The sequence below is a fragment of the Adiantum capillus-veneris genome, chromosome 4 (genome assembly GCF_014529385.1).
Source record: "Adiantum capillus-veneris isolate H3 chromosome 4, ASM1452938v2, whole genome shotgun sequence".
NCBI classification, from domain to species: Eukaryota; Viridiplantae; Streptophyta; class Polypodiopsida; order Polypodiales; family Pteridaceae; genus Adiantum; species Adiantum capillus-veneris.
Window position 1 is genome coordinate 21,535,226 of NC_140934.1, and position 24,901 is coordinate 21,560,126.

Below are 24,901 nucleotides of genomic sequence, written 5' to 3' on the forward strand. Positions count from 1 at the left end.
TTGCGGGATCCATTCTAACACCATCCTTTGAAACTATGTGGCCAAGAAAGTGGATCTCTTCCAAGAAGAATTCACTTTTCTAAGGATTGACAAGTAGCATGTGACTACGCAGCTCTTCGAACACAATGGTCAAGTGACGCCTATGCTCTTCTTCATTCTTCGAATAGACTATCATGTCATCAAAGAACGTCCCAACAAACTGTTGATGCGAGCGGAAAATCTGGTCCATCATTCTGTTGAATGTGGCAGGAGCATTTGTTAGACCAAATGGCATCACTAGAAACTCATAAAGACCAAATGTCGTTCTAAACGCAGTCTTGTGCACATCCTCTGGCCTTTTACGAATCTGATGGTACCCACTCTTAAGGTCTATCCTGCTGAAAATTGCAGCACCCTCTAAACGATCGAGAATATCATCAATCCTAGGAATAGGAAACCTATTCTTGATGGTATTCTTATTCAACGCACGTAATATCAATACACATGCGCCATGAGCCATCCTTCTTCTGCACTAGAGCACTGGGGAGCAAAAGGGTGAAGAACTAGGCTGAATCAGCCCCTTCTCTAATAACTCCTCAACCTGGCCCATAATCTCTTTCTGTTGCGTCACGCTAACCCTGTAGGGAGGTCTATTTGGTGGGCTACACCCTGGCACCAAATCTATCCGATGGTCCTTAGGTCACTCTGGTGGCAATTCCGACGGTAATGAATCAAAAAAACAATCACTAAACTTTTGCAAAAAAATGCTGACCTTCCTTTATCTAACACAGATAAATTTGATTGATCACTATCTGAGACATCACGTGCAAAAATCAAGTACACAGAAAGATGATTCTTTATTACAGAAGTAATAGCAAAAGAAGATACAATAGGGACTAACTCTCGTTTAAGCTTTACATCCAAGATGTGAGTTTTGCCCCTATGTTGTACAGTGATCTTTTTGTTGTGGGCATCCAAGACTCCATGCACTCGGAACATCCACGGGATCCCCAACAAGGCATCACATCCTTCCAGTGGCATGATGTAGAACTCTTCTGTGTCCACATATGATGTGCAGACGCAGCTTTCCAATAATAGGAGTAACACACTCTGAGTGGCCAGGACATGCCAACCCTGCCTCTGCTGTGTACCCCATCACTTCAGCTCTGATGCCCAGCTTCATAGCTAACTCTGGTGAGATGAAGTTGGCTTTGGCACCTGGATCAAAGAAGATGAGTGTCGTCTGATCCCTAACTTTACCCCATGCCTTGCATAACTCAATGGCATCTGTGCTGGGCCTGTCAACCACCATGTCTGGCACTAAACCTGCCGTGGGTTTAGGCTTCTTGCCTTTCTGATCTTCTTTATCATCAAAGTCAGCTGGTCTTTCCTTTCTGGACAATTGGTAGCAAAGTGACCAGGCTGCTCGCATATAAAGCATTTGTTTTCAGCCATTAGGACCTTCTTTTCCTCGAGCGACTTGCGCACAAAAGGCTTCCTTTTCTGTTTCTTTGCCTCGCTCCAGAAGTCCTGGTTGAATCCTTGTCCTTGGTGGCCTTTTCTGACCCCTGTGACGCATCAGGAGCCGTTTTCACAAAGGGCTTCTTCGCTAAATTTTTCTTTTGCTGCCCTCCTTTGTCGTTGCTCGGAAACCCACTGTCCTCTCCTATCAACAAGGCAAGACCAGTGTTCGCAACTTCCATTAACTGAGTGAGGGTAGCCACTCTGTTCTTGGTACAGTAATCGCGAAGCCCTTTAGGCAGCCCACAATAGTACTTCTCTATCTGCTCTGTCAATGGCACAAATCTGTAGGAGGTCACTGAGAGTAACGCTTTACAAAACCTCCTATTGTAGTCCAGCAAGCTCTTGCATGAAGCTGAAGTAAGCTGGTGCCAATCTGTCATGACGTCGGCTTCAAATTCATTTGACAGCCAAGCAGATGCAAACATTTGCTTGAAGTAAACCCAAGTGGCGGGTGCCTATCCTTGCATTAACAATGTCGTCCACCATGTGAGCGCATTGTCCTTTAAGAAAGTGGCAACTTTCCTAACCTTCGAGGCCTCTGTAAATTTCCCTCTTGCATAAGCTGTATCAAACTGTTGGAGGAAAGTGAGAGCCTTTGTCTTATCCTCGAAACCACTGAAGGTACTGAACTTTACAGCTGCACCACCTTCTTTGTAAGCTTTTGGCTTCTCCAGTGCCCCCAAGTTGTCATAAGGAATGGTCAGCAACATGGACACTGTAGTAGGCATGATCGGCACATCTTGGCCATTCACATTTTGCGTCAGAGGTGCGATATCTGGCTGTTGTCCAGAAAAACCAGCCATGCCAAAATGACCCTGTGGCACTCCAAACTGGCTTTGGTTGCACTGAAAACCCTGCTGCATGCCGATACTACCATACATGGGGTTTGGCATCATGCCTTACATACCCCCAAACACTGTTCCTGGCATGTACGGCTGACTTCCAAGCGCATAACCAGCCATACTTGCCCTCGTTGCACTGAAAACCCTGCTGCATGCCAATACTACCATACATGGGGTTTGGCATGATGCCTTGCATACCCCCAAACACTGTTCCTAACATGTACCGCTGACTTTCAGGCGCATAACCAGCCATACTTTTGGAACACTGATCCACCCCCGAAATACCCAGGATGTACCGTGGGTGGTGGAAAAACTGGGTGCATAGCCTGGTATCCAATTCCCTGTCCATTCAAGACAGCATGCGGGCTCTGAAAGGTGGCGGGTCGAACTGGCATAACCTGTGGAACAGCCACCTGTTCAAGCACGGGAGAAACCTGTTTTGGAGCCCCTGACTCCGCAACATGCGAGTGTTCCCTATCCTGCTAAGTCGCATTAAGTACTTGGGCTTGAGCCTCAACAAGCTCCGTACGCGGTGTAGGTTGCCTATTTTGCTGTTGCACTGGTGGCGCTTGCAAGAACTTCATAAACCTTGGATTCTGCACCAGTTGCGAAAAGACATTCACCGCGGCAACTAACTGAGTCCTGAACGCATCATCCTCAAGTTGCACAGTCATAAAGCCCTATACTACTGGAGGGACATTCACATTGACAGGAGGTACAGACTGACGTGGCCGTGAGCTCTGCCAATTTCAAAGACCATAGAAATCTCCTACTTGTCCTTCGAGGAGGAACCCTCTTCCATAATGCCCTTCCCTTTGTCAACCATAGTGTAATTCCGCGTTCCTGTACTCTGTGTCTTTACCCAAAACAACCAAGGCTCACTCTTTGAGGAAAAAGTGATTGATATCCCGGCAATGGAACCATGAAACCGGCCCGTGGGGCGGTAGGCGTTGGCTTTCACCCGAAATTCTTTACTTTAGACACACACACAGAGCACTTCGCAAAGAGAACCTGCGACGGGAATTAACATTTGAATACACACACGGCTCAGAAGCTAGAATGCTCCGAGCAGACGCCGATAACCTGTAGGCCCCAAAATTGGCGCCCCTTTTGGTATTTCTTTATTCTTTGAGAGGGTAAATTACAAAGTAAGGTCCTGGGAATCCTTTACCTGTATCACACTAGATACTACCTGATTTGGCCAAATTTCGGCAACATAACAGCCCCAAAACTTGCACGAAATCAATTCCTTTGCTGGATCTCACTTGCACTGGCATAAACCCTCTGATTCCTTCCCAAAAACAGTAAATTCAGGTCGCTGTGTTTATTGGTTTTTGCCATGTTTCCAGCCCTAAACAGTCCCCGAACTGTTCTCTGCCTGTGAGGCACGATTCCCAAAGGTTCTTGCGTCCGTATGGCTGAAGAACAGTCAATTTTCTGCGCGTACACAGCGCTGAATTTGCAACTGTACGGTGAGGTTATCACCCTCACCGGTGCCTGCTTTGGAGTAGCAGTTAGCTACCCCTGTTCCTACTCAAGGAGGCTCTTGCCTCAACACAAAAGCATGAACCCACACAGCTGTACATCAGTCAAATGGAGAGCCCTCTTGTGGGGCATCACATAACTCCACGTAGGGGAGAGAGAGAGCAGTGTGTAGTGTGCAGGGCATCACTCCTAGCACCACACTGTACATGGGAGGGAAATAAAGCACTCCATAGCTCTTAACCTGTGAGACAGAAAGCCAAGTGAGGCTCTTCCCAGCTTAAAAATTCAGCGTCAACTTTTCTGGATGGGGCAAGTTCATAAAAAAGTGACACTTGGTACATTTACAAGCTTTTGCCCGTTTCGGGGTTTGCCGCCTAAAAATCTCCCGATTGGTCGCCTAGTTGACTTCGCGGCAGAGTTGTAAAATGTTCCCCTAGTCATACAGGAGGTAATGACGCGAACACATTTCACGGCCCAAAATAGCACTTCCCTAATTTTTAGGAAATGATTCCGTTGGGCTCCCAATGGTCATCTGACCATCTATCCTCATTGGGACCGCATCCAAAAGTGCAATGTGGCCCAACTGTCGGATACTTTCTGTTGGTAGTCCCACCTTGACTTTGTGCCTTTATTGAGTTCACTTCCTAGTATCCACCAACTTGCTGCTAAGTGTGACGGGGGGACCTACATGATCTTGCTCTGAGCCTAGACATCCTCTTACTATACGAATTCCAGTACCGACCACTTCCCATCTGCGGGTGAAACTACCGTTCACATTGGCCATACAATGCCCGACCATTTGCTACTTCAAAAAGAGGGTCTCAAAAATAAAACAAAACCCACTGGAAAGAACCAACAACTAAAGCTAGCAGTTGCCACATCCTCGTGACATAGTTAACAGCTGCCATGTCCTCGTGACAATATGTGGGCATTCGGTGAATTCAAGCAAAGCTAGAAATGAGAGACTTCAAACATCAGGCATCAAATAAGAGCTCAAATCTGAAATACTAAGTCAAGCTGAAAGGCTAAAGATTCCAAATATTTTTGAATATCAATATCATATCCCAAAAGTAGTCCTGATACAAAAGCATCCAAAATAGCAAAAAGTGGCTAGCTAGAGTCCTCCTTAGGAGAATCACTGTGTGATGCCTCATCAATGTCACTTTCACTGCTAGAAGAACTCCCATCAAAAGACAATATCTCTCTCATGACAAAAGAGCGCCTAGTAGCTCGACCAAATTGGCCTCTCCCTCAAGACCTCGTAGACCTAGCATGAGATGGGCCAGCAGCATTTGCACCCATGGTAGTAGCCTGTTGGCTACTAGCAAGCTGTAAAGCACGGGCTTGGGATCATGTAACACGCCTAAATCGTGCTTGCTCCTCTCGAAGAAAGTCGTAAGCAAGATCCTCATCATTGCGTCTCTGAATAAAGCTAATGTCGATTGCCTCTCCACGTTGTAGCCCACATTACAACTTTGCAATAGGCAAGCAACACTCCCTCTCCGTTTCCATCTGCACGTCGCAATCTCTCAAGAAGCCTCAGGTTTGCATTCACGTACACCAGATTATCAAGCTGAGGTGTGCTCATTCTCCAATGTTGCAAATTCGTTTAGTAAGTATTAAGTAATCATCAAATCACAACTGCGAATGCTTGCTATTGCATATTTAAAAAAAACACCTGTTTCTCTTCTTGGTTTGAATGTTTGCACAAATGCTCCAAATGCGCTCCGTTGCACCACTAGTGCACTCTTGTGATAAGGTGAACAAGGCTAGGTTTTGTAGCATGGGAGTAAGCCTTCCATTTATCTCCCACCATGACACAGCTTGCTACCTATTCTCTTCTTTCAAGGCAATTGCGCGAGCAAAGTAGTCCCTGTCTTGGGAGAACAGTCTATATGCCTACTTTGACATAGTGACTCGATTGTGTAAACTTACGCTGCACAATCTTCTGTAGAGTAAGCTTTTTCAACATACTCAGACCATGTATTGATCAATTTCCGATCATTCCAATGCTCAAGATTCTTATAGAGCGGATGGAGCATATGTGCCACTATGTGGATTGGTTTATGAAACCAATCAAACCTTGTGTTCCATAGAGCAGTAAGATCATCCACCCTAGAAAACAAGTGATCAATTGACTTAGAAGAATAGTATATAATATATATGGAGACCATTTAGATTTTATATGTACAAATCACCAAAAAACAAATTACCTCCCCGTGAAAGTGCCTTGCACGTTTTCATGCACTTTCCCAAGTAATGTAGATAATGATAGACCAAGCTCATGGTAGCACCCTCATGATCAAAAAGTTGTAGAATAAAATACAAAGGTGATACGTCTTGCTTGATTGCCTCGGCTTCCTCCAAAAGATGTTAGAAAGAATGCGGTCACTCATTGTGATTGCTTTTTGCCTTTTGCTTCCATGCCAGTTGCCCCATTCTGCACTACAAACAAGACGTCGTAGTGCATCCTTTGACTGCACCAATCTATAATTGCAGTACAAGTTAAATAAGCTTAGAAGACTATGAGTATGACAAGCATAAACTCAACATAGAGGTTTAGTCTCACCTTTGATGCACAAGAAACAAGTATCCAAACCTTGTCTTGGCAGGCTTCACTAGGTCGTATTGACAAACATCACGAAAGAGTGCCAAAGCTTGAGGCCTCTTCGTGATGAATGTGATAATGAACATAGCCTTATCCAAGGTTGGCTCCACCCATGAGAGCTTCGCAATATCCTCGCATAGAAGATCAAGAGAATGTGATGCACAAGGAGTCCAGACAATGTGACAACTTTTCTTCTACCATCTTTCCCATTGATGCACAATTAGACCCATTGTCTGTTATTACTTGGACCACATTGCGTCCAATCTCCTCAATAGCCTAATAAATATAACCAAAAACCATTCACCTATGATCCGCAATCCTGGCATGGAGGTATCCATAACATGCAATAGTTTTGTTCCCGCACAACTAGAAACCAATATGTTGATCATATGCCGACGCTTTTGAAAACGGACATAAACTCTCTTTTAAAGCCTTCAACATACAACTTCAATTCTTCAAGAGTAATGTATCTTGTCTAGAAAAACTTACTAGATCACTCCATCCATCTGATATAATGGAACAACCATAATGCTGCCAATAAGCTTGCAAACCTTCTAGCTCCTTTTTATGTATGCCACTTGGCCCCTCAAGTGTTTTGTCCGTAGAGCTTCTGCATTGACAGGACGTAGTCCCGTAGCATCGGCGGCTGCGGTGGCAACCAAGGAATTGTAGAATCGATGATATGCTGGTGTGTGAGCAATTCTAAAAGCAAGATTGCATTGATAAAAGAATTGTCGCTCCGCAATCTTTCTTAAGCCTTGGTGCATATCGCGATGTGAGTGTGGTTTGCACATGTGGAGCTATAGGTTGCTTTAACTTCTTACTAGCACATGCATGAATCTGTGATGAGGAAGCAACGTGTGGAAAAGCTCTGGACTCACCCATTTGTGTTGATGTCTCCAGGTTGGCTAGAAAGTCCACCATCATCACCTGCTGAGGTTGCAGTTGGAGTGGGAAAGCTCTCATCATCGGCTTCTTCTCGTGCTCTCTTGGCCGCTTCTCGCACATCTTTGGTTGCTCCTTCCTTTTCCTTGGCTTCGGCAAGATTTTGATCGATCATATGCTTAGGTAGTGGAGCTCTCAAATCAGCTTTCACCTCCGTCCATCGAGACTCTAAACCACCGTAAGCATAGAATGTGGACTCTTGTACACGTTTGCTTGCATCCATGACCACGACGCCCCATCACCCAATTGAAGTGACTGGTAACTCGTGTGAGACTCCCTCGAAGCACATCTCCACAAAACTTGCATAAAACAACTCGACTTCAACTCCCATGCTTTTGGTTTAGAAGTTTGGGGAAGAGCCATGAACAATCTCTGATGACAGAGAGAAAGGTGGTAACAATTGAAAGAGGACAGCAGGCTGCTGTCACGGGGACCGGGGTGTGTGTGTGTGTAAGGGGGGGGGGGGGGGGGGGGGGGGGGGGGGGGTTGTGCAGCAGCGGGCTGCTCTGTGTGTGTGTGTGTGTGTGTGTGTGTGTGTGTGTGTGTGTGTGTGTGTGAGAGAGAGAGAGAGAGAGAGAGAGAGAGAGAGAGAGCAGCATGGAACAAAGATGAGACAGCCTTCCGTTCAGCCGCCAGCGTGGGTAAGATTCACATAACAGCATGCGAATACGTGTGGTGAGTATTTTTTAATATGTGGTTTCTACCGTAGATAAAAGCTGGTCCTTACACGTTTGTGAAACGGCTTAGTTGGATTTTTTAACAAAAGGGGTGGTGCTTCATGGGGTTTCGCCGAAACGTTTTGGGCCAAAACGTTTCGGCGTTTCGAGGTTTCAGAGGCATGGAACGCGTTTTTATGTCACACTCAACCCATGTAGTGCCAAGGAGAGCCTATGCCCATGTGGTCGGATGCAAATGACTGGCTTTCCAGAGTAAAGCAATCAGAACCTTGTTTGTACTTTTTGCCTACCCATTGGCCCTCGGATAGTAAGAGCAAGATTTGCAATGAAAAACCTTATGTTGAGCTAGCTTGGTGGAGTGGCTGCCTCAGTCACGTGTAATCTCCAAAGGGCAGCCAAACCTGCAGAAAATAGTTTCATATAAAAACCTGGCCAGTGTTGTTGCAATGCAGTATGTGGTAGCTAATACCTCCACCCGTTTGGTTGCATAGTCAACCAACAAGTATCGTTTTCTTTCATTGTGTTGTTGGACTGATCAAACCAAAAAAAATCTGGGCCCCACCTTTTGAAGAGTAGCCAAGCCATTGACACCTGTAGAGGACAGTTAGCTTGTCAACTAGGGTTGGGAGCACATCTTTGGCAATAGTCACATTCTTTGCTATAGGCAATGGCATCTCTAAGTAGATAACACCTCCACAACCCACTCTGCAAAATCTTTTGGGCGGTTTTTGACTAGAGTAGTGCCCACTTAACGGACCATTGTGAGCATCCTCCATAATTCATGAGGAGAGAGACACCTGCGTAAAACACCATCTGGACCAGATTTGTATAGATGTTCCCCAATCAGTGTGAAGGGGTTTGACTTCAGTAGCAACCTCACTTTTGCAATGGAGAAGCATTGTCGAGGTACATGACGGTGGACAACAACAGGAGGATGTCACACCATACCTTTCAAGAGTCATGTCCACCCCTTTCACTGGTGCTGTAGACTGTAGTTGCATTCGGCCTTGGTAAGCAACTAGCTAGCGTAGTGGATCAGGTGATCCAAATGAACTCCTTGTTGGAACAGCGCCTACAGCAGTTAGACTAGCACGAGTGTGCACATGAAATGTTAGGAGCCAATCAGGGGCAACAAATATAGGGGCCTAAGTGAGGCACTTCTTTAGATAAGCAAAAGCAAGGGCTGCAGCCTGAGACCACTGAAAAAGTACCTAAGCACTCGTCAACCTAGAAAGAGGCTCAGCCATAGCATACATCCTAATAAAGTGACGATGATACCTAGTATGACCAACAAAGCTCTGGCACCCTTAAAGTTAAGCGGCAGAGGCAACTTCAAAATGAAAACCATTTTATCTGGATCGGCTGCTAAACCCTTAGCAGACACAAAGTGGCCCAAAAGCATACCTTGAATAGCTGAAAAATGATATTTGTTAGGATTTAGCTTGAGGCATGCTTTCCAACACTTTTGGAATATTGCAAAGAGCTGAGCTACGTGCTCCTCCAAGTTCTCCAGAGGTGTAGAGCATTGGGCACCAAAGAAGGTCGAAAACTCATAGAAGACTAATGCTGAGATGATCTGTGAGTAGAGAGCAAAAAATGACGTAAATTGTGCAGTTGAAGGAGGGCAGAGTATGTTTTAGCCCAAAATGCCATCTTCTTGTAAATGAAAACACCCCACAAAGTCACAAATGCTGTTTTGATTTTCTCATTTGGGTGGATGGCCATTTGATTGTGGCCACTAAAACCATCCATGGACTGTACAGGGCATGCCCAGCCATCTAGGAACCTCTCAATGAATGGTGTTGGAAATCCATCTTGTATGGTAACCTTGTTGAGAGCTCGAAAGTCAACACAAACACGGATTTTGTTAAGAATCTTTTTTGGGAGCTATCACCATGGGGGGCAGCCACTCAAAATGCTCCACAAGCACTATGATAACTGCCTCTTGCATCTTCTCTAACTCCTGTTTGACTGCCACTACATACTTGGGATTCAGCTTTTATGCCCGTGACTGCCTTAGCCCCACTGATCAGAGGAATAGTATGGACTCCCAGATTTAGATAGGTCCAAGCAAAACCATCTTTAAACGAGTGCATAACACAGACTACCTCGTCTAGCAACAATGGGTGCCAGGGAAGAAGCAACTTCTTGGAGCATAGAAACATCATGAGCGGGTGTCTGCATCAATGTGAAAATCATGAGCAGGTGTCTTGATCAATGTGAAAATCAGCATATTCTTCTTGTAGCCAGCCGGCCGGGAGTTCCTCAAAGGGTAGGTTGTCTACACACAGGTGTTTTGGACTTGGTTGAGGGTGTAGATGCGGAAAAGGTGCGGTTGCAGAGGTGTCTTCTTTCCCCTTTTGTGATCTTTCAAAGGCTCTCCCAGTCCAAGGACCTCCACAGATGCTATTGCATCAAGGTAGGGGCCAGCCTACGGGAGGAGCATCTTCAGGTAAAGGTTGAATGGAGACTACAAAACAGGGCATAGGCTCTGGCAGCCAACCATTTAGGTCTTCTTCAAGTCCGTCAAGCGGTGGAGGCTGGCCGAGTGAGGAAGACGACTCTACTGACAGGGAACTATGGTGTGCCACAAGATCCATCCCACCTTTCAACTTGATTGGTCTCATGGGAGAATCAGGAGTGCGAATATACTTGGCATCATTACCCTAGTCATGCAATGCTTTAGTGTGCCTAAACCAAGGCATGTCAACAAGCAAAGGGAACCCTCCCTCCACTTGTGGAAGGCGCACCACCACCAAATCAAGAGTAAATGTCTAAAGCCCTTTCTAGGATACATTCCTCTCGTTTTAAGCTACCACAATTTGAAGCACCACACATCCATAGCTAGTTGGACTGACCTCACCATGATGGAAGTTCAGATCCGGCTAACATAGCTGAATCGAACTCTTCAACGAGAGTTCTTGTCACATCCTTATAACTATGGTCTTTTAAATTATCCTAGTTGTGGTCTCCACATTTGTTAGGTAAATATGGTCATATCCCCAATCCTGGACCATTTTAACTGTCTCATGAATGGTCTTCCAAGTATGATGTCATTGTTGTTCTTCTAGCCAAAATCAACAACAGAAAATGAGTTGGGTAAGAGATCATAAAGGACTTTGATGGCTGCACAAGGAGATGTTTCCAAGTACTGGACAGGCTGTATAGTACATCGAAGTAGGAGATGTAGCCAGGTACGGGACACGACGTATAGTACATCGTAGTATAATACGTGTACTAGATTTCTTTTTCAAGGACCCAAAATAAAAAACGTGTACTAGATCATATCGGGAAACTTGTTGAAAGGTGTTTCTAAGAATGGTTTCCGCAGTAGGCTTGGTTAGAGGTGTCCTCTCCAGTGGCTTGAGCTGTTGTAGATCTATTACTGTTTCCAAGGAAGCACCACCAGAGAGGCTTGTTCTCCTTTACTATTACTAGATGGCTTTACCGGAAGGGTAGGTGTAGACAGAACAGACAGTCCTAAAGCAGCCCTTTTGGCCCAAGTGAGGACCCCAGCTGGTTCTTCAGACTTCTGCAACTTGTCTTGGGAGGCAACCGCATGGGTGGAAGGAGGAGTTGGGGTAGTGCTCACTGCTATCATATTGATCTTTGGGAAAGTTAAGTCAGATTGGCTCTAGCCCAGACTGGATGACGATGAGGCTCTTTGCGTTGGGCAGTCCTTGCTATAATCGTCCTTGGCCTCAGGACAATGTCAGCATGGTCGAGACCCCTCACGAAGAGGACACTTGCTTTGATAGTGGCCATACTCACCACATCTGTAGCACAAGATCGGGCGGTTAGATGGATGGGGAGGCAGACGGGGTGGGCGTTGTGCCTGCTTAGGACCAAAGGTTGCTACTGTGTAGAATCTCTGAGGTGCCAAAAGTGTTTGGCATGGTAGAAGCTCTGGGGTGGAAAGGCGCCTTGCATAGCTTGCATAGGAGGGTTCGTCAGCAAGGGCGGAATCTGACTGGATGGCCATAAGGAGAAACTATATTTGATAAGAGAGCCAATCCATGTTGAAGAGGGGGAGCCAAGGCTTTGCTATAGATGTCTAAGCCCCTTGAGATAGTAGCAGTTTTTATCGTTGTGTCCACCTTTCTTGCAGAAGTTTCAGTAACCTCTAAGAGAGCATTCTTGGGGAGGATGGCTGGGAGAGCTACGTGAACTGCACCACGCTGCAACCTTAGACTCTTGTTGTGAGCTGGTCAGGAGACCTTTCATGCCGAACACAGAGAGATTGTAACCGGGACGGGGCACCATGTGCAAACGGAAAAGAACAGATTGAACACCGTTAAGCACTTCAAATAACAACAAAGCTGAAAGAGATGCACGACACACGAGACGGAGAGTGACGGAGTTCCACCCCAAGAGCACTGGCCCCACAACGTTGGCACCCCTTTTGATATTTCTTTATATTGCTTGAACTCAGTACATCACCGGTACTCCATCCTCTACACCTCTATGCGGGAGCGTACCAGAGAATGAGCCCTTGGCTCATATTTAAAGGCCCTTGGCCTCTCAAAAGCAGTTACATGAAAAGCATCAAACTCTAAAAGCAACTGGTCCAAAAGCTGCCAGCACATTTTGCGGAAATCCGTACAGCTGGCATTAAAGTTGCAGAAATCTCTTAAAGAGGAAAGATTTCTGTCACAAACTGCTGCGTGTCAAGCCACTGAAGAACGGAGCCAGCCTGCAGAGCCCGGCCAAGGGGCCTAAACCCTAAGTGAAGTAGTAGCAAAAGAAGCAGCAGCAACTAAAGAAGTTTTACCAACTTGCAAAGTCTTGCCGAGTTTCCTATTTCTAAAGAGGAGTTCCTGCCAACTTATGGGACCCCTCCAATTTCCCACATTAAAAAATCATAGGGTCAGATGCACTTTCCAATAGAACAGAAGGCCAACCCTACTTCAGGGTGTCTCTAAACAGTCTCCTTGCTCCTTCAATCCTTGTGGCTACAGCAACAAACTGGTCCAATGTGGCATCATGTTTGAGAGACTCTCTTAGCTTGAGTTGGGAAGAGCTTTCTCCACCCACTTCTTCACCATGTATTCCCTTGGCTACTGGGGTAGCTTTGCCACCAAGGCCTTCTTGGTTCTCATGAGCTATGGAAGTTTTCTTCCGGTTGAAGCGCTAGGTTTTCAACTCATCCGACCTTGCCTTGGAAGTCACCAAGTTGGAAGGCCTTGCAAAAACTTTGCCTTAATGTCACCCAATCTGCAAAGTGGTTCTCAGCAAATTGACAAGGTCGAAAGAAAAAGCACAAGGTAATCATCTTCACGGTTTCAGCATATCAGCATATCAGCATATGTACGCTCTTTATGCACCATGTACATACCGGTTCCTCACTATTTTTCAAATCTGACTTTAGATGGTAGCTCTTGATAGGCATCCAGAGTTCTAAGCTATGCCTGGTTTGACATGTAACCTCCTGACCCACGTTACTTATGCATTAGGCACTCTGTGTACTTCTCGTAAGATCTCAAAGTCAATATAGGTGGTAAAGGAGATGATGGGAAAAGCTATTCTATGTTCCACGTCTCTGTCTAACTCTTCTCATGACTAGTCTTCACATTTCAATTAAATAAAATTTGAGACACCGACATACCAATTTTAAAAAAACGTTTTGCGGGATTCTAAAAGGAACACAAGCATGGTTATTAAATCCATCAATTAAGGCGTTAAGAAAATTGATCATGTGAATCATTGACCTCTCTACAATTAAAATTTCTTTGTTAAAACACAGGCCTCTTCAACAAGGGCCTCAATACAAGACGCCTGATAGTTTCATGTGACAAACATAACCGCCTCCTTGAGCTAAGAGGGACTAAAAATTTTGATGCTCTAAGAGCTAGGATCAAATAAATAAGGGAATAAAGAATTATATGCCAACCTCAAGCACTTTTTGTAGCTTCCCATCGGTAATGATACAAGCTATTTCGAGAATTCTATCTCTTTCAAGATCCAAGCCTGCCCAAAAACACACACATATGCTCTCTCTCTCTCTCTCTCTCTCTCTCTCTCTCTCTCTCTCTCTCTCTCTCTCTCTCTCTTTTTGGAAAAAGTCAGGGCTATATATTACTGAGTACAATATAATCCCCAGCGGACGCCAAAATAGCCTATCACGTGGGGTGTACAAGCTGAATGTAAGGAGGAGAGCCACTATAGTGACAACTCGACTAGAACAATCTCATGGTGGTCTGTGTGATGAGTGGAGGAGAAACCACCAAGGAGGGGCATAATGCCACGTAATCTGGCCACCTGTAAGTGTGAAGAAGAGTGGGGATCGTGCCCAACGCCGAAGGAAGGCAAAGCGGCGAGCCTCGGCTGCTCGAGATGTACCTGAGGAAGAATCCCACTGCCAAATCAGGGTATGAATGATGTCCAGCCAAATGGAAGTGAGGGTATCCTAAAGGAGCTGTGGAGCCGCACTCAGAATGTGGAGACAATGAGCTCTCCAAACATTCCATAGTGTAATACTAGTGATGACTGAAAAAACTTCATCACGTGTCTGAGAATCCCCCTGCCAAGCAATCTGTGGTAGCATAGCCAAAGTACCTCTCCGATAACCAGCCGATGTGAGCATAAAGGCTGGATCTGTGTCTGAGCCCTCGTAGAAAAGATGGGGGCCGGGCATCGGCATCAACCATGAGACAGATCCCCAAGTAAGAAATCCATGCTGAACACCTACTCTGCTAAGTAGAAAGCAAACTACAAGCCACACTACATGGGAAGCTGAGCATGACCAAAGACAGTGTGCAGGTGACTCCAGTAGTCGCAGAGGACAGCGAGTACATAACGGATCATGACCCATAGTAGCTGCCAAGTCCCAACTGGAAGTCCCGCATGTGCAATCATCCACATGAAAAAAGAAATACGACGAGCCGCATGTAAATCCCAGATGGCGGACCAAAACTGTTGCAGATAGGCATGGGAGAGGCCTGAATGTAACAAAAAACGCATACGAGTGGGCTGCTTTGGCTGCTGTCTCATCAATGCTAACCGTCCAATCCTGACAGTGTACTCAAAGAAGGATACAGGTGCACCGGTGGGGTCAGAGTAAGGCCAATGCCACTCGCCTAGGTTCCAATAAAGCTGAGATAGGGCACGACCCTCCCACACCCAAAGCCTCCAAAGTGCAGCATCAGCGGAAGCGAAATGAGGGTCAACACAACGACGCTTCACGCGGGAGCCAACTACTCTGATGGCCTCCCATCGAGCTCCGGGAAGGGCAAGGTGCGGAGAGGTGGCATCATATGTCAATCTAGCATGAATCCCCTGAGACTGGTTAGTATCAATTGTGAATAGCATGGTGTCTAAACGAGCTAATAAGAGAGTGCTCTGAGCAAAGAGGCCTTCCCAGCCACAATGGGGAGGCATCTAAATCGTGCCTCTCATGACTGCATCCCACTGTGAAGGAACGGCGGAATCAATCTCAAGCAATCTGTCTGTCACCCCGTGACCAATGTCATAATGTTCTGCCACAAAATCAGCATCCAGCATACGTGTCTCATGAAACAACCACATAGAGGCAGCATGGCCAGTGTCCCAGGCAGCCCAATCAATGTGAGTCCTCTCTCCAAGCTGACGGGGTGGATCAACCGAAGAATCAAGAACTGCAGCATTCCAAATGAGAAGCTGGCGCTCAATCTCCTCACAACATGAGGGAGGTGAGCGTATGATAGCCCGTCGCATGGAAACCCAAATCTGAAGGAGCGATCGGATGAAGGGTGAGAGGGAGGCGGTGGACAAGGGAGCATTAGTAAAGAGAAACCGATACCCTGTCTGCCAAGTATGACCATCTCTAGTGCCAAGTCGTGGAGTCACTGCGCAAAGAGCGGCCTGAAGAAGCATCTTCCAAGGTTCTTGTCCGGGAAAAAGACCCCGAACAATAAGCTTGGTAAGAAGGACGCGGCTTTGTAACTCTGGATCAATAATGCCCAGGCCTCCCTCTGACCTAGGACGAATAATCGTGGACCAACGAACCCGAGCACGGGTGTCAGTAGTCCCATCTGTGCCACTCCATAAAAAGTTCTGCGCTAAGCGGCGGAGCGGAGCTATCACACCAGAATGTAACATCCAGCAAGAAGCCGTATACCATACTGTAGCCAGAATGACCTGGTTGGCGACCAAGGCACGGCCAGCCAACGACAGATGACGTGAAGACCAATAGCATAGCTTTCTGCGAATAGACTGAAGTACGGGTGCAAACTACTGCTGTGAGGTAACATCAAATCCAACCCGAAAGCCCAGATATCTGCATGTCTGACCCGGTTGCAGCCATGTGAAACCATCAGCTACCCCCCAGGTAGGTATGTCATCACTGCCAACCAGTAACCTATAGGATTTATGCCAATTAATGCGTGCGCCACTAGCAATGCAAAAAACCCCTAGGGCCTCCCGCATAGCATCAAGAGCAGCTAGTGTCACAAAGTGATGACGTGGTGGACAGCAGAAACCCTAAAATTCCTGCAAACCCTAATTTTTGGAAATCGTGGAGGCTCTAAAATAAATAAATAAATTTTATTTTTTTTAAAAATTCAAATGATGAGCGACGCGAATTTTGTTTTTTTTTATTAAAAAAAGAGAAAAGACTCTCTAAGAGAGAGAGAACTGATGCTTTTTATTTTAAAAGCTTTTGGGGCTCTGCTTTTGGGCATCCCTTGTATCTTTAAATAAGTGGTGAGGGCTTCACTTCTCAGAGCATCTGGACGCAGAGTTTGAGAGTGAAACCCTAACCGCTCTCTTGTACTTTGATGATTGATTAATATAAAAAGAAATACCGAAAGGGGCGCCAGTCTTTGGGGCCAATATCTCTAGGCACGGAACTCCGCCGGGCCATTGCAAATCTATTGTGATCTGTGAATTGTTTTGAAGTGGTTATTTGGTGCTGCCGCGATTGATTCTTGACTTGGAGTGTCCAAGTCTGTTACAATGGTATCAGAGCACGGCCGATTTCTCTTCTATGAGAAATCCAATCCCCAAATTTTTTTTCCGCGCCACCTATGGCTTCAGGAAATGATCAGTCGACTCCCTCTGCATCTCCATGATGCGGGCTGGGATCACAACGAAGATTCAGACAAAGAGTATGACCCGCCTCGCCCTACTCCGGCAGAGCAAAGAGAGATGGAGCATCGTCAATTGATTGGCGATGCAACAAAGATGATGCTCAATTTTGCCAAGGTCCCAAAGATGGCAAAATATATGAACCAGACCTCTTTGGAAGAGGTACAAATGGAGTGGCAAAGAACCACAACACCACTCCCAAAACCCGCTCTCAAGAAACCTTCTGCCTCCAAGAAATATACGGAGAAGGAACTGGAGAATGTGGTTGATGCATGGATTGCTCAACTTTTCGACGTGCAAAAGAAAGGCAAAAAGCACGGCAAAAAGCAGAAGAAAGGCACTGACTTCCCGGGATATTTGGGTCGTCGGTTGACATTTGACAAGGCAAAGAAATTGAAGAAGCGCGTCAAGTTTGAAGACCTACCCAGTTCTTCTTCTTCTTCTTCTGACAGTTCTTCTAGCTCTTCAAACTCGAGCGAAGAAGACAGGAAAAGCAAAAAGCGAAGCAAGAAACAACGCTTCGGAAAGGACAAGAAAAAGGCAAGGAAGTCTAAGTCTCGCACAGTGAGTGACACTTCTACAGAGGACTCGTCTACGGACAGTTCAGACTCTGACAACGGAAACTTTTATGCGAACAAGAAGAATTTTTACAAAGCCAACCAGTATGACTTTCTCGAAGATAAAAGCAAGAAAGTCCGAGAGTTTAAGGAAGGTGGCCACTCAATCAAGTTTGATACTTTTTCAGGATACTCAGATGCTTCGAAGGTTTTGTCTTTTATACAGCAGTTTGACATTGCTTTCGTGGGAGGACGCTGTTCAGAGCACTCCAAGATTCGGAGAGCTGCCTCTTACTTTAAGAGGAATGCTCGTACTTGGTGGTCCACGCTTCTTTTAAACCAGAGTGCGCCAGTTAAATGGCTGAAATTTAAGAAGCTTTTTATTTCTTCTTGGTTGACGCAAGAATATGAACGAGATATACGAGCTGCTTGGAACCATCTTCGGATGACCAAGAGCGATCCAGTAAATACTTACTGTGAAAGATTCTGGAGCTCTTTTCTACCTGCCTCTTCATTCAAGAAGATCTCGTTCAGAGAACAGATTGAGCGGTTTACCTTGGGTCTACCTACAGAGATCCGAGATCACTGCTTGGAACAGAAGTCAGCTTCTATCAGGAGTTGATGAGTCATGCGAAGCGGGGCTTTGCCATTCACTCTGGCAGTCTGACCTACCACACAGATGAGGCCATAACACAACGAGCCGAACAGACTTTTGGGAATGAAAGTAGAAAGAAAAAGAGCAACCCAGAGAAAAAGGATGCACGACCCAAGCTTACTCCTGAGGAGAGAGCTCGCTTCATCAGAGAGGGGAAGTGCTTTGGATGCGGGGAACAGGGACATATCTCCGCGAAGTGCCCTAATAAGGCACAGAAAGAACAGAATGATAAAGACGACGACAGGTCTGAGAGTTCGAGAGCAGCTGAGGAATGTGGCAGAAAAGGCAGATAGAAAAGCAAAACTGGTACCACATGGCATGGGACCTGCACCGAATCTAATGAATGAAAGTACAAACTTTGCCGCTTTTGGGGCAAAGTGAAGGATCACGAAGCTCTTTTGAAGGAGCCAAGGCCAACTTCTTTTCACTTGGAATTGGCGGCTCGATTTGGAATTACGCCCGACAGACTGACGCCACAGGCAGAGGTAGTTCGACTGCCACCCGGATGGGATGTTGCCATTACACCGAGCATTGGCAAACTTTGTTTGCAATGACAGGGGTGTTCAGGGCACGCGAGTGACATTCTACTCAGGATCCCTTGGTACCACAACAACTACGCCGTGGTTGACTACCGGGCCAAGAAAGCGACTTTGATAAATGAAGGGCTTAGAGATTGTACTTGATGAACTTCAGTTTCTTACTCATTCTTTTGGGAGAGAATTGAACGCTGGATAAAGGTTGAATATGTTTTGACATGATCAAAAGAACGCCAAGATTTTTCTCCACACTCATGCCGATTGCTTTTCAGAGGGCCTGAAGATCAAACCATTGATCTGATACCTGGAAGCACGCCACCTTATCGTGTGAGCCGAGTACAGAATGAAAAGATTATGAACCCAGTGAAAGACCTCTTGGAAAAGCGTCTTGTCCAGCCTAATACTTCACCGTATTGCTCTCCAGTGTTGTTGGTTTTGAAGAAAGACAAATCTTGGAGAATGTGCATCGATTATAGCGCTCTCAACAAAATCACCATCAAGAACAGATTTCCGATTCCTAGGATCGATGATATACTGGACAGGTTACAGGGATCCTCGTGCTTTCGCAGGATTGACTTGAAGAGTGGATATCATCAGATCAGGATAGCGCCAAGAAATGTCTACAAGACAGCTTTTCGGACGACTTTTGGGTTATTTGAGTTTTTGGTGATGCCTTTTGGCTTAACCAATGCTCCTGCGACATTTAACCGGATGATGGACAGGATTTTTCGAGAATACAGGCTATTTGTTGGCACTTTCTTTGACGACATCATTGTTTTCTCCAAGAATGAGGCAGAACACAGAGATCATCTGCTTCAAGTCTTTCAGGCATTACGAGATCACACGTTAGTGATTAATGCAAAGAAAAGTGAATTTTTCCTACCAGAGATACACTTTTTGGGACACATTGTGTCAGCAACAGGAGTGCAAATGGACCCGGCCAAGATAGAGACTATCCGTGATTGGCCCGATTTGAGGAATGTCCATGAAGTTAGAAGCCTCTTAGGACTGTGTTCGTACTACAGGCGGTTCATACGAAAGTTTGCAGAGGTTGCTTCCCCTTTGCATACCTTGACACAGAAAGGAGCACCTTTTTCGTGGGGACCCACAGAGGTGACTGCCTTTCGGACATTGAAAGAGAAATTGACTACGGGACCTATTTTGACTTTGCCGAACTTGCAGAAGTCATTTGAAGTATTTTGTGATGCTTGTGGTCGTAGTCTGGGTGCTGTCTTGATGCAAGAAGGCCATGTCATTGCTTACGAGAGCCGATTGTTCTCTGGCCGGAGATGACAGCACAGATTTATGAGAAAGAGCTTTTGGCGATTATCCATGCTCTTACTCAGTGGCGGCATTACCTACTCGAAGCGGATTTTACTGTCTTTACAGACCATCAGAGTTTGCGCTACTTCTCGTCACAGAAGCAGTTTTCGGAAAAGCAGATGCGGTGGGCGAACATCTTGTCACAGTTCCACTTCCAGATTGTCCATGTGCAGGGACAAAAGAATGTGGTGGCAGATGCTTTGTCTCGTTCTGGCTATTTCCGCGATACATCATAGGAGCTTCGAGGATATGGTCGATCAGTATGCCATAGATACAGATTTTGCAGATATTTTCACACGGATACGGGATGGGGAGACAGTAGCTGGATACTCCCTTCGGGAAGGCTACTTGATGAAAAAGACTGTTGTGCGTCACACAGCTATTGAGGGAAAAGGTTATGACTGAATGCCACTGTCCACCTTTTACGGGTCACTGAGGCATTGCTACCACCATGAAAGGGGTAGAGAGATACTTCTTTTGGCCGTGACTCAAAAAAGACGTGGAAGAGTTGTGCGCAGTATGCCAGAAGGTCAATTTTGACAGGCATAAGGCACAGGGATTGTTAAAGCCTTTACCCATACCCATCCGCCCCTGAAAAGTATTGAAATGGATTTCATTTTTGATCTCCCGAGAACACAGAATGATCACGATGATTTTCCGATTACATGGCACGTCTGAGATGATTGTCTCCGACAGAGACCCCAGATTTATGAGTTGGTTTTGGAAGGCAATTTGGGAGAACATTGGCAAGCAGTTGCAGTTCTCGTCATCGTTCCACTTGCAGACTGACGGGCAATTTGAGATTTCCAATTCAGTGATTTTAGATTTATTGAAGTCTTGTATCTCGGATAAGAAGACTTAATGGGAAAAGAACTTACCTTTGGTGGAATTTTCCTACAATAACACGATACACTCTTCGACGGGGAAGACGCCATGTGAAATTGTTGAAAGTGTTGCGAAGGTTCCATCCTTCCTGAGCACGAAAGATTAGATATTTGAAGCGGATGAATATTCGTGAGATTTGGATACGGCTTTTGCCAAGGTTCGCGAGACTTTGCAAGAGTCTCAAGAACGACAGAAAAGGGCAGCGGATCGCCATTGTCGCGACTTGAAACTGAAGGAGGATGATTGGGTGCTCTTACTTTTGAGAAGGCACGCCTAAGAAAAAAAAAGGGAAAGGAGAGGCTTTTTCCAAAGCTTAGTATGCGATACTACGGACCTTTCCAGATAACTGAAAAGATAAATGATGTCTCCTTCCGATTGAAACTACCAGATACTTGGAGGATTCATAATGCATTTCATGTGAGTCTCTTGAAACCTTTTAAAGGTGATGTACCTGATGATGGGGAGCCTGATGAGCAACCCGAAGTGGAAGAAAACGAGGAGATCCTTGTTCCTGAACAGATTTTGGCACATAAGGATACGAAGAAAGGTAAAGTCCGAAGGCGGGTTCTTGGTTAAGTTCAAGAACTTTCCTGCATTTGATGCGAAGTGGATGGAGGAGGAGGACCTAGCAGATACTCCTCGGATTGTGAAACTTTACCTCGATGTTTTGGTTTAGCATAGTCTACTCCAAACGGAACCCAGAATTTAGCTTGGCCGAAGATCTGGTGCAGTGGGATGCACAAGAGGGGAGTCACTCCGCTCCTTTGTCAACAGATGCCTCGATTTTGATACTAAAGTCAATGATGTCTCTTTGAGCTTCAGGGATACTGAGAGCTAATAGTATTCTGTTGGATGACTTTATGAAATGGAATTCCTGATTATGATACTGATTTGTTCTTGACTTCTTGTGAGTGCAGGAACTGATAGACGAAATGACAACAGCATTTTGGTCTGATTGATCTCGAATAGACATGGTTGCAATAGGGGTTAATCAATCGGACATCGATGAGGTCCCGATTGGACCTAGATGTGATTGCTAGCTACATTGCCGATAAATCACGGTCTAAGATCCGAATGAATGTTGAATGTCATGTGATGTCATGTGATGTCGTGTGATGTGACTGTCGATTTTGTACATGTGCTAGATGTGTGTTCCTAGTACGTAGGTACTAACAGTCAGTGTCTGCTAAGACGGTTTATGGCTTTTGTTGGTTTTGCAGGCGTAATTGCGGTCGATTACAATGCTTTCAAGAGCAGCTAGTGTCACAAAGTGATGACGTGGCGGACAGCAGAAACCCTAAAATTCCTGCAAACCCTAATTTTTGCCAGAAACCCTAATTTTTGGAAATCGCGGAGGCTCTAAAATAAATTTAAAAAAATTATTAAAATTTTTTTTGAAATGATGAGCGACGCGAATTTTGTTTTTTTTTATTAAAAAAAGAGAAAAGACTCTCTAAGAGAGAGAGAGAGAACTGATGCTTTTTATTTTAAAAGCTTTTGGGGCTCTGCTCTTGGGCATCCCTTGTATCTTTAAATAAGTGGTGAGGGCTTCACTTCTCAGAGCATCTGGACGCAGAGTTTGAGAGTGAAACCCTAACCGCTCTCTTGTACTTTGATGATTGATTGATATAAAAAGAAATACCGAAAGGGGCGCCAGTCTTTGGGGCCAATATCTCTAGGCATGGAACTGCTGTGATAGGTGCCCAAATGAAACTGGATAAGAGTTCTTGAGCTTAATGCCATAATTTCAGGTTAAGACACTTTGTTTTTGAAACTGAAGTGATGGATGACCAATACATTCCCAATTTGGTCGAAATTTGATGTAGTGTCTTGTCATTATATATTTTATAGGCTTGGATAATCAGTTTGTGAGCAGCACCCTCTGATAGCCGAGTTAGTCTTTATATGTGTATAAAGTCTATTTTCACATATTGCAATTTTGAGCATAGTCATAAGATATTTGGGCTAAGTATATGCTGTGCACAAAATTTCACATGATTTGGAGCATCTTTCATAAGTTTAAAGCCAAATATTGAGATTAGGCTGAGACTTTGCGTTCTTTGGTTCTTGGGTGCCTGTAAAAGCTCCAAATTTCATGAAATTTTGTGTATTGCTTCTAGAGGGTATGCAGAATGATGTTGTGATTACCTCTGAGTGTTTCTTGTGCAAAACTGGCTGTGAGACTTCATACGCGTATGAAGCCTACTATGATAAAAACTGATTTTTATGCTTTGAGGTGGTCTATGAGCATTGCACTTGCTACATGATGCTTCAATTGACTCTCAAGTGAATGAAGCTTTTCTACAACGCCAATGTATTACGGCTTGGGAGAAATCCGGTGGGTCACGCTTCATACATTACACCACCTATATTGCCCCCAACTACAAAACCATGTTCTTCGCTGAGAGAGGAAACCGTACTCACACTTACATGCTTGAGCCTATTCCCTTGTCCGCGATACGCACTATCGCAGCAATTCGGCTTAGCTCCCATTTCCTTCGATGCGAGATAGGGCGTTGGGGCAATGGAGAAGAGTCAAATCGATTGTGCACATTATGCTCACTGCAAGTTCGAGAGTCTGAGTACCACACACTACTAGAGTGCTCAGCTTTTGATCACATCCGAACTCCGCCGGGCCAGTGCAAATCTATTGTGATCTGTGAATTGTTTTGAAGTGGTTATTTGGTGCTGTCGCGATTGATTCTTGACTTGGAGTGTCCAAGTCTGTTACAGCTAGCAAATAGCGTAACATGAGTATAGTGTCATCAGCAAATTCCTGATCGATAAGGTATGGAGCTGTAGGTACTGGCATGGTCAAGCCACAGAATGCATGACTCTGAGCACGAAGAAAGTCGGACATAGTCTCTTCTACAAACAGATACAGATATGCTGCTAGAGGACATCCCTGACGGACAGATCGAGAAAGCTCAAAACTGCGACTGACACGGCCACCAATAGTAATAGCACTGCTGGCAGTCCTGAAGAGAGCGGAAATGCTTGAGATCCATCTCGAAGGGAAACCCATCCTGGCTAAAGTTCCTTCAAGAAAGTCCCACTCAACACGATCGTATGCTTTCTCGAAGTCAAGGATGAAAAAAGCGAGAGGCTCAGAAGATGATCTGGCCCACTCTACTGCCTCATAAAAAGTGAAGATATTATCCAGGATGCATCGATCCATGACAAAGCCTGTCTAAGAAGTATGAATAATATCTGGTAAGAATGGCCGCAAGCGATGGCTGATCATTAACGCTAATATCTTATAGACCGAAGGGAGTAGGGTAATAGGTCTCCACTATCAGAGCTGAGTGGTGTCACCCCCCTTCGGAATAAGAGATATGAGACCTGAACAAAGATCCGGATGCATATATCCTGATGCAAAGATGTCCTGACAACCGCGAAGCAGTGGTATATGCAATACATCCCAATATGTCAAAAAGAAAGCTCTAGTGAGGCCATCCTCTCCTGGACAGGAGGATGGATCAAGACTCTCTATAGCAACATGGAGCTCTGTAAGTGTGAATGGTGCCAACAAGATCTCTGCCATAGTGTCTGTACAACGGTGTCTCATGTGATGCCAGATCTGCTCACGGGCAAGTAAAACCTCAGTAGTGCATACATCAGCAGTGAACAATGTCTCAAAATAATCTGCAGACATATCAAGTATAACATCAGGATGAATATGTAGAGTCCCCTGAGCATCGCACAAAGTCCGAAGGGTGGTGCCAGGAGGGTGTTCTTTATGCGCAGCGAAGAAGTCTTTATTCATTCGATCAGCTTTAGCTATCCAATGAGATACTGAAGCATGATGAGTGAACTTAGACC

General features: G+C 45.4%; 1 protein-coding gene across 1 annotated transcript in view; it reads right to left on the reverse strand.

The window, feature by feature from the left end:
* The window catches only part of LOC147458845 (Polynucleotidyl transferase, ribonuclease H-like superfamily protein), a 100,282-nt gene extending 86,255 nt beyond the window's left edge, over positions 1–14,027 (reverse strand). Inside the window, exon 1 of the mRNA XM_086510270.1 lies at positions 13,951–14,027. The gene's annotated coding sequence lies outside the window, so the exon portion shown is untranslated. The remainder of the gene's footprint in view (positions 1–13,950) is intronic.
* Between the last annotated feature and the right edge of the window lie 10,874 nt (positions 14,028–24,901).